This window comes from Cervus canadensis, chromosome 17 (genome assembly GCF_019320065.1).
Source record: "Cervus canadensis isolate Bull #8, Minnesota chromosome 17, ASM1932006v1, whole genome shotgun sequence".
Taxonomy (NCBI): domain Eukaryota; kingdom Metazoa; phylum Chordata; class Mammalia; order Artiodactyla; family Cervidae; genus Cervus; species Cervus canadensis.
In genome coordinates, this window is record NC_057402.1 from 60057180 (window position 1) to 60066769 (window position 9590).

Consider the following 9590-nt stretch of genomic DNA (forward strand, 5'->3'; position numbering starts at 1 on the left):
TGACCAAATCAGATGATCAGCATGTACATCTACATATATAAGTTTCAAACTAAAAGAAAATGTTTTATGTATATATATATTATTGTTGCTTGTTCATTGCTAAGTTGTGTCTGACTCTTCACCACCCCATGAACTGCAGCACACCAGGCTTCCCTGTCCTTGACTATATATTAACATATATATATATATATATATACACACACACACACACACACATATATATGTAACGTGTATTTATGTGTATATGTATAGGGCTTCCCAGGTGGTGCTAGTGGTAAAGACCCTGCCTGCCAATGCAGGTGGAGAAGGAAAGGATAACCCACTCCAGTATTCTTGCCTGGAGAATCCCATGGACAGAGGAGCCTGGCAGGCCGTGGTCCATAGGGTCAAAGAGAGTCAGAGACGACTGAAACAAATAAGCACACATGCCAATGCAGGAGACTTAAGAGCTGTGAGTTTGATCCCAGGGTCGGGAAGATCCCCTGGAGGAGGAAATGGCAACCCACTCCAGTATTCTTGCCTGGAGAATCTCATGGATGGAGAAGCCTAGCAGTCTACAGCGTAGGATTGCACAGAGTTGGACACGACCAAAGTGATTTAGCACATATGCATGCATATATGTATATATACACATGTAAGTGTTTTATATATATATATATATATATATACACATACATACATACATACGCTTCTATATATACACATATGCATACGTGTATATGTATATTTGTGTGGGCATGAGTGTACAGGTGTTATATATATATATACACACATATATACACTTACATATATACACATTTATATACATGTGTATATATGCATGTTTGTGTGTGCATGAGTGTACACACACACACACACACATATAATGATTTTCTACTTTAATATATGATTAAATGATTTTGGATCTTTACTTACAAGCTGCTTGTTTTATATGTGTTAGAGCTCCTACTAAACACATAATTTATATAAATAAATAAACAACATATAAATACAGATTTTAAATATTTATGTGTATACATTAAACATTATACCTCTGTGCAAATATATTTTGTATCCTGAGTACTTTTTTGCATATAGATAAGTAGCATATAAACTGAACATTGGTTTCTGCTTTTAATTTTTATTTTGCTTTGGAGTGTTGTTGATTGACAATGTTGTTAGTCCCAGGTGTACAGCAAAATGATTTCAGTTACACATATACATGTACATATTCTTTTTCAATATTTTGTATTTTTGTGTTTGTAAACCCATGGCTGATTCATATCAATGTATGGCAAAAACCACTACAATATTGTAAAGTAATTAGCCTCCAACTAAAATAAATAAATTAAAAAAAAAAAAAGAATTTCATCCTCATTTCTAGGACAGATGGCTGTAGCCGCTGGGTTCTCAGGAAGCCAGCTCTGAGGTACAGTCGGATGGGGAAAACCTTTGGGAACATCACCTGTGCAGGAGAGACAGGAAGTGGGACCAGGAGAGGAGGAGCTGGCGTGAGAAGAGGCCGAGCAGCGCAGCGGTCCCGGTCCTCTGGGCTTGTAGAGGTCGTGTCGTCCCAACGGGAAGGAGGCGGCGGGGCCTAGACCCACGGCAGGATGTGGGCTGTGCATCGGGGTGAGGCCTTTGGGGAGTCACTGAGCGGGGAGGCTCTGCTGCCAAGGGGCTGAAAGCTGGAAGCCGACTGCCCTCCGCTCTCCTGAGGTCGGGCAGTGAGCCTCCATGCAGGGATTCCAGGCAGCGCAGCCCAGGATCCACGGCAGGAGCGGTTGGCTTTGTTCTAGAATGAGTCTCCTCCATCACATGGAAGGGATTCTAAAGTACTACCAGGGTGTGCCTGCATTCTGAGTCACTTCAGTCGTGTCCCACTCTTTGTGACACTATGAACTGATCCTGCCAGGCTCCCCTGTCCATGGGGATTCTCCAGGCAAGAGCACTAGAGTGGGTTGCCATGCCCTCCTCCAGGGATCTTCCCAACCAGGGAGGGAACCCACATCGCCTGCAGCTCCTGCATTGCCGGTGAATTCTTTACCACTGAGCCACCAAGAAAGCCCGCCTACCAGAGCACCTGGATGGAAAACTGGTCCTTTCCTTATTTTCATGCCATTTCTCTTTTTCTTCATCTCAAAATGTCACAGAGGGCAGATCTGGCCCCCAGTGGTGACCACACTATAGGGAAGAGCTTCCTTCTCACAAAGGGGCTGAAGAATATTTGGACTGAAACCTCACAGTCCCTGCACACACAGTGACATATGTCAGGGAATGTTTGACGGGAGGATTCCTACATGCTGTCTCTCATGAGTCCTTTGTCCCTCTTCAAGCGGAACAGCACGCTGCTCCCAGGGACTGAGGTCATTGTGTGAGGCAAGCATGAGTCTCCTTTAGTAAACATTCTCCTTAGGACAAAACAGCTTAATCTCCTTCCCCTTTCTTGAGATATGGATTGTCTCCTGACCTTGTGACTAACATTACCCCTTGTTCCCTTGGTAACGGTTGCTGTACATTTGGTTTTCTGATCTCTATCATTCCCGAAAGAAGTTTCTTGTACTGCAGCCTATATATACTCATCGAAAAATCATTAAAGCACCTTTGCTCCATCAGAGCTTAGGTCCCCGGGTCTTTTTTGTCTCTCTCTCTCTCTCTTTCTCTCTCTCTCTCCCTCTCTCTTTTTTTCTGGCTGACTCTCTGGAGCGTGGAGACCTGTCGTGCTCACTTTTCTGCCCAGGCTTCTAAGACCCCCTTGAGAGGGCACCTGGTGCCTTCGTGAACGATGCAAGTCCTGTGTCAAGGACTTTATTGGTCCTCTGCGTAAACCAAGGGATATCAGCCTCTTTCTCTCTTTCACTTTCTTATCGTCAACTCCATACCACAAGGTTCCGGTCCATTAAAGGACCCCAACAGACACACACTCAGGCAATGCAAAGTGGCTCTGCCCTGCTAACAACACACAGATTCTTACACGGAGCTGGGAGGAGGGAAATTCTAGTCTCCTAGCTCTCCATCCTACTCAAGGATTCCATGAGTCCACAGTCTTAGAGAGGGGTGGCTGCTCTACTGTTGTCTGGGAGACAAAAACTATACAGCAGTGACAACAGGTCACAAGTGTTGAAAGCCTAGTAATAGGCCTGGGTGGGAATTCTGGTTGCATGGGATAAGTTTCTTTCCCTCTCTGAGCCTTTTTTCTGTTTCCTAGCTCTATACAGTGAACAGTGAGACCATACATACTAAAGTGCAAGCTGACCGGTGAGAGCCAAGTTTAGAAAAGCAGTCACTACATTGTCAGCAACTATTTGTCTTCAAATATGCTCAAATACATAAATTTGTGTGTGCAGAAAACTAACGTGAATAGTGGTTATTACTGGGTGGGGAGATTACGGGTGAATTTTTTTCGCATAAATTGTTTCCCATGAATTTTTTAAAGAGATATTACATTGGTATTCAGGAAGAAAAATAATTTTAAAAAATAATTAATTAAGGTTAAAAATCATAAAGTCAATAGAAGAGTCAGTTTTGTGGCCTGACTGCCCCACCTCAGGAAGGAGAAAGTATCATGAAGGCACTTTTATCAGGAGGTCTCAGAGGGGCTGGATTACTTGCCTTAGCTCTGGAACAGTGGCTAACATGCCGTAGGAGACAGGGCTAATGTTTTCAGGCCCCAAGTCATCAGGTGAACCCACACTTCCCCCCCAGATCATTTATAAGTTTCAACACCCAATTACTTCTCCTTTAAGAAGAAACAAATAAAATTTATTCAAATAATGGTACCACTTACTCAGCACAGAGGAGGTCCACCTGCTACTGCCATTGGAATGGTCCAGCCCCAGAAGAGCTCACTGGTCATCATGTGATCTCAGCCGTACTCTCAGAGGCTGCCTAGGAGAAGTGCTGGGCGTTCAGATGGGGCTGCCAAGCTGTGTTCGGAACTCCCTGTGAATCCTGAGATAATGAGGACCATGAGGTTTCATACCTCGAAATTTGGACAAACTTGTCTTGAAGATCACCTCTGTGCTGAACCTATGCAACTTTGCAAAATGCATTCTGTAACTTGGATTGGAAGCTGCAGACTCACTCCGGGTGAGGTTGCCCTCAGGTCTCCGGTTGTCCCCATCTTCCTCCTTGTTGTTGCTATTCAGAAGCAGCTAAGTTGTGTCCGACTCTGTGCCCCATGGACTGTAGCACACCAGGCTCCTCTGTCCTCCAAGTTCTTGCCTGGAGAATCTTCCTCCTTAGGCACTTCATAATCATGTCACCTCACCTTTCCTTCTTTTTCTCTTAAAAATTTGAGGCCATTTTTCTCTCTTCCAATTTCCTCACATCCCTGGGATAAAGCTCACTTGGTCATGGTTTGATTTTTTAATATGTTGTTGGATTATGTTTGCTAGAATTTTGTTGAGGATTTTTGCATGTATGTTCATCAGTGATATTGGTCTGTAGTTTTATTTTTTTGTGGCATCTTTGTCTGGTTTTGGTATTAGGGTCATGATGGCCTCATAGAATGAATTTGACAGTTTACCTTCCGCTACAATTTTCTCGAAGAGTTTGAGTAGGATAGGTGTTAGCTCTTTTCTAAATTTTTGGTAAAATTCACCTGTGAAGTCATCTGGTCCTGGGCTTTTGTTTGTTGGAAGATTTTTGATTACAGTTTTGACTCCCATGCTTGTGATAGGTCTGTTAAGATTTTCTATTTCTTCCTGGTTCAGTTTTGAAAGGTTATACTTTTATAAGAATTTGTCCATTTCTTCCAAGGTGTCCATGTTATTGGTATATAGTTGCTGATAGTAGTCTCTTATGACTATTTCCGTGTTGTCTGTTGTGATTTCTCCATTTTCATTTCTAATTTTATTGATTTGATTCTTTTTTCTTTTTCTTGATGAGTCTGGCTAATGGTTTGTCTATTTTATCTTCTCAAAGAACCAGCTTTTAGTTTTGCTGATTTTTGCTATAGTCTCCTTTGTTTCTTTTTCATTTATTTCTGCTTTAATTTTTATTATTTCTTTCCTTCTGCTAACCCTGGGGTTCTTCATTTCTTCTTTTTCTAGTTGCTCTAGGTGTAAAGTTAGGTTATTTATTTATTTTTTATCCTGTTTCTTGAGGTAAACTTGTATTGCTATGAACCTTCTCCTTAGCACTGCTTTTACTGAATCCCATAGGTTTTGGGTTGTTGTGTTTTCATTTTCATTTTTTTCTATGCAAATTTTCATTTCCTTTCTGACTTCTTCCATGATTTGTTGGTTATTTAGAAGCATGTTGTATAGCCTCCATATGTTTGTATTTTTAATAGTTTTTTTTTCCTGTAGTTGACATCTAATCTTACAGCATTGTGATCAGAAAAGATGCTTGAAATGATTTTAAATTTTTTGAATTTACCAAGGCTAGATTTATGGCCCAGTATGTGACCTGGAGAATGTTCCGTGTGCACTTGAGGAAAAGGTGAAGTTCATTGTTTTGAGATGAAATGTCCTTTAGATATCAATTAGGTCTAACTCATCCATTGTCTCATTTGTGTTTCCTTGCTAGTTTATTGTTTGTGTTTAAGTTTGTGTTTAAGTTTGTGTTTCCTTGCTAGTTTATTGTTTGGTTGATCTATCCATAGGTGTGAGTGGGGTATTAAATTCTCCCACTATTATTGTGTTACTGTTAATTTCCCCTTTCATACTTGTTAGCATTTGGCTTACATATTGAGGTGCTCCTATGTTGGTTGCATATGTATTTATAATTGTTATATCTTCTTCTTAGATTGATCTTTTGATCATTATGTAGTGTGCCTCTTTGTCTCTTTTCACGGTCTTTATTTCAAAGTCTATCTTATCTGATATGAGTATTGCTACTCCTGCTTTCTTTTGGCCTCCATTTGCATGAAATATCTTTTTCCAACCCTTCACTTTCAGTCTGTATGTGTTCCTAGGTTTGAGGTGGGTTTCTTGTAGACAGCATATATTGGGGTCCTGTTTTTGTATCCGTCCACCCAGTGTTTGTCTTTTGGTTGGGCATTCAACTCATTTACATTTAAGGTAATTATTTATAAGTATGATCCCATTGTCATTTACTTTGTAGTTTTGGATTTGAGTTTATAAACCTTTTCTGTGTTTCCTGTCTGGAGAAGATCCTTTAGCATTTGTTGAATAGCTGGTTTGATGGTGCTGAATTCTCTCAGCTTTTGTTTGTCTGTAAAGCTTTTGATTTCTCCTTCATATTTGAATGAAATTCTTGCTTGGTGTCATAATCTGGATTGTAGGTTTTTCTTTTTCATCACTTTAAGTATGTCCTGCCATTCACTTCTGGCTTGAAGAGTTTCTATTGAAAGATCAGCTGTTTTCCTTATGGGAATCCCCTTGTGTGTTATTTGTTGCTTTTCCCTTGCTGTTGTTAACATTTGCTCTTTGTGTTTGATCTTCATTAGTTTGATTAATATGTGTCTTGGGGTGTTTCGCCTTGGGTTTATCCTGTTTGGAACTCTCTGGGTTTCTTGGACTTGGGTGGCTGTTTATTTCCCCATTTTAGGGAAGTTTTCAACTATTATCTCCTCAAGTATTTTCTCATGCCCTTCCTTTTTGTCTTCTTCATCTGGGACGCCTATGATTTGAATGTTGGGGCATTTAACATTGTCCCAGAGGTCTCTGAGGTTGTCCTCATTTCTTTTATTTTTTTTTCTTTTCTTTTTTCCTCTCTGCTTCATTTGTTTCCATAATTCTATCTTACACCTCACTTATCCTGTCTTCTGCCTCAGTTATTCTACTGTTGGTTCTCTCTAGAGCACTTTTGATCTCATTTTTGCATTATTCGTTATTGATTGACTTTTCTTTATTTCTTCTAGGTCCTTGTTAAATATTTCTTGCATCTTCTTAATACTTGTCTATAGTCTATTTATCTGTAGCTCTATTTTGTTTGCAAGATTTTGGATCATCTGTACTATCATTACTCTGAATTCTTTTCCAGGTAGACTCCCTATCTCCCCCTCTTTTGTTTGGTTTGGTGGGCATTTATCATGTTCTTTTACCTGCTAAATATTTCTCTGCCTTTTCATTTTTTTTTTTAGATTTCTGTGTTTAGGGTGCCCTTTCTATAGGCTGGAAGTTATTGGTTCCTCTTTACTGTGGAGCCTGCTCCCTGTGGGTAGTGTTGAACAAGGTTTCCTGGTTAGGGGAGCTTGCGTCTGTGTTCTGGTGAGTGGAGCTGGATCTCTTCTCTGAAGTGCAACAAAATGTCCAGTAATGAGTTTGGGGTGTCTATAGATTTGGCTGGCTTTGGGCAGCCTGTCTTTTAATGCTCAGGGCTGTGTTCCTGCTTTGCTGGAGAATTTGTGTGTTATGTCTTGCTCTGGAACTTGTTGGCTTTTGGGTGGAGTTTGGTTTCAGTGTAGTTATGGAAGATTTTGGATGAGCTCTTGTCTATTAATGTTCCCTGAAATCAGTTCTCTGATGTTCTCAAGTTTTGGAATTAAGCCTTCTGCCTCTGATTTTCAGTCTTATTCTTACAGTAGCCTCAAGACTTCTCCATCCATATAGCACAGATGATAAAACTTCTAGGTTAATGGTGAAACAATTCTCCACAGCGAGGGACACCCAGAGAGGCTCATAGAGTTACATAGAGAAGAGAAGAGGGTGGAGGGAGATAGAGGTGACCAGGAGGAGAAGAGGGGGAGTCAAAAAGGGAGTGATCAATCTAGCCAGTGATCAGTTTCCTAAGTGTTCTGCAAAGCCTGGAACACCCAGAGAAATTCACAGAGCTTAGTAGAGAAGAGAAGAGGTGGGGGGGGGAGGAGATAGAGGTAACCTGGGGAAGAAAAGGGAGAGTCAATAGGGGAGAGAGCAATCAAGCCAGTAATCACACCCCTAAGTGAAAATGTATACTGAAGATTAGATTCTTAAAGGTACAAAATTGATAACAAATACCAAAAAGCAAAGATTAAAAATCTAGAGCAGAGGTTAGACTCTCAAAAAAAAACCATATTAAAAATACAAAACAAAACCAATCACAAAAATTATATATATATATATGAAATTTGCATTAAAAATGGGATCTTTTTGCGGGAGGAGCAAGGCCTACAGACAGCTGCTGCCGGTCTGGTTGCCGGCAGGACCTGCTGGATTTCACACGTGCCTGTCTTCCATTCATTCAGCCTTTCCATGCTGTGCGCACACCTCAGAGAATGCAAATGGGTCTAGATCCATCTGTTCTTCCAAGGCTTTATCGTCTGGAAGATTTCACAGACACAGTTTATTGGAAATAGAAACTTAACTTTTCAAGTTAATTTTCCATTCGATTTTCTCTTTATCTGTTCTGCTAGCTTCCCTCCCAATTTAGGAAGCCACCCCTACTCCGAATCCCACGCCTACAGAAGATGAGAAAACAGAATCTAATCAGGAGGTTGCTAACCCAGAACACTATATTAAACACCCTTTACAGAACAGATGGGCACTCTGGTTTTTAAAAACTGATAAAAGCAAAACTTGGCAAGCAAACCTTTGATTGATCTCTAAGTTTGATATTGTTGAAGACTTTTGGGCTCTGTACAACCATATCCAGTTGTCTAGTAATTTAATGCCTGACTGTAACTACTCACTTTTTAAGGATGGTATTGAGTCTATGTGGGAAGATGAGAAAAACAAATGAGAAGGAAGACAGCTAACTACTCTGAAAAAACAGCAGAGATGAAGCGACCTCGATTGTTTTTGGCTAGAGACACTGCTATGCCTTATTGGAGAATCTTTTGATGACTACAGTGATGATGTATGTGGAGTTATTGTTAATGTTAGAGCTAAAGGTGATAAAATTTTTAAAAAAGTGATAAAATAGCAATTTGGGCTACTGAATGTGAAAACAAAGAAGCTGCTACACATATAGGGAAGGTGTACAAGGAAAGGTTAGGACTTCCTCCAAAGACAGTGATTGGTTATCAGTCCCATGCAGATACAGCTACTCAGAGTGGCTTTGCCACTAAAAATAGGTTTGTTGTTTAAGAAGACACCTTCTGAGTATTCTCATAGGAAGCTGCCTCAGGCAATCAAGATTTGGGAGCTGAACCAAAGCCTCTTCAAAAGCAGAGTGGACTGCATTTAAATATGATTTCCATCTAATGTGGCTAAGATACAAGAGAAGTCTCATTTGTCTAGAGTGTCCATTATCCCAATCAAAGAATTACAGTAAAGAATTACAGTAAGAATTACATCCGCAGAATCCATAAATGTGTTCCTGGCCCACTCTGTAATAGCTTAATAGAATTAACCATTACAAACACATTTGACCCATCTACAATATTAAAAAAAAAAAAGAGCTTGCATTTCTATACCTGACAAGAGAACCATTCTGTTTATGCCCCATTGTATGCAAGAGCATATTTTGCTGGTTTGAAAGAGTATGATGCATACAGTTTTCTGGCAATTTTCTTAGTTTCTTTTTACAGCATGATCTTTGCTGTACTCTTGCTGATGGCTGCTAGATTTTAATTTATTTGTTTTCCCACTTGATAAGATTAGTGATTCTTATTTCAGTTTTTCATTTGTTTTGCTTTAGTTTTTCTTTCTTATGTGACATTGGTGAAGGATCCAGGAATATGACACAAAGGTGGAATAAACATTAACTTTGTGCATTCTTTG

The 9590-nt window shown here is 40.1% G+C and overlaps 1 pseudogene; it reads left to right on the plus strand.

The window, feature by feature from the left end:
- Positions 1-8954, plus strand: part of LOC122454966 — a 29604-nt pseudogene extending 20650 nt beyond the window's left edge.
- Positions 8955-9590: the final 636 nt, after the last annotated feature.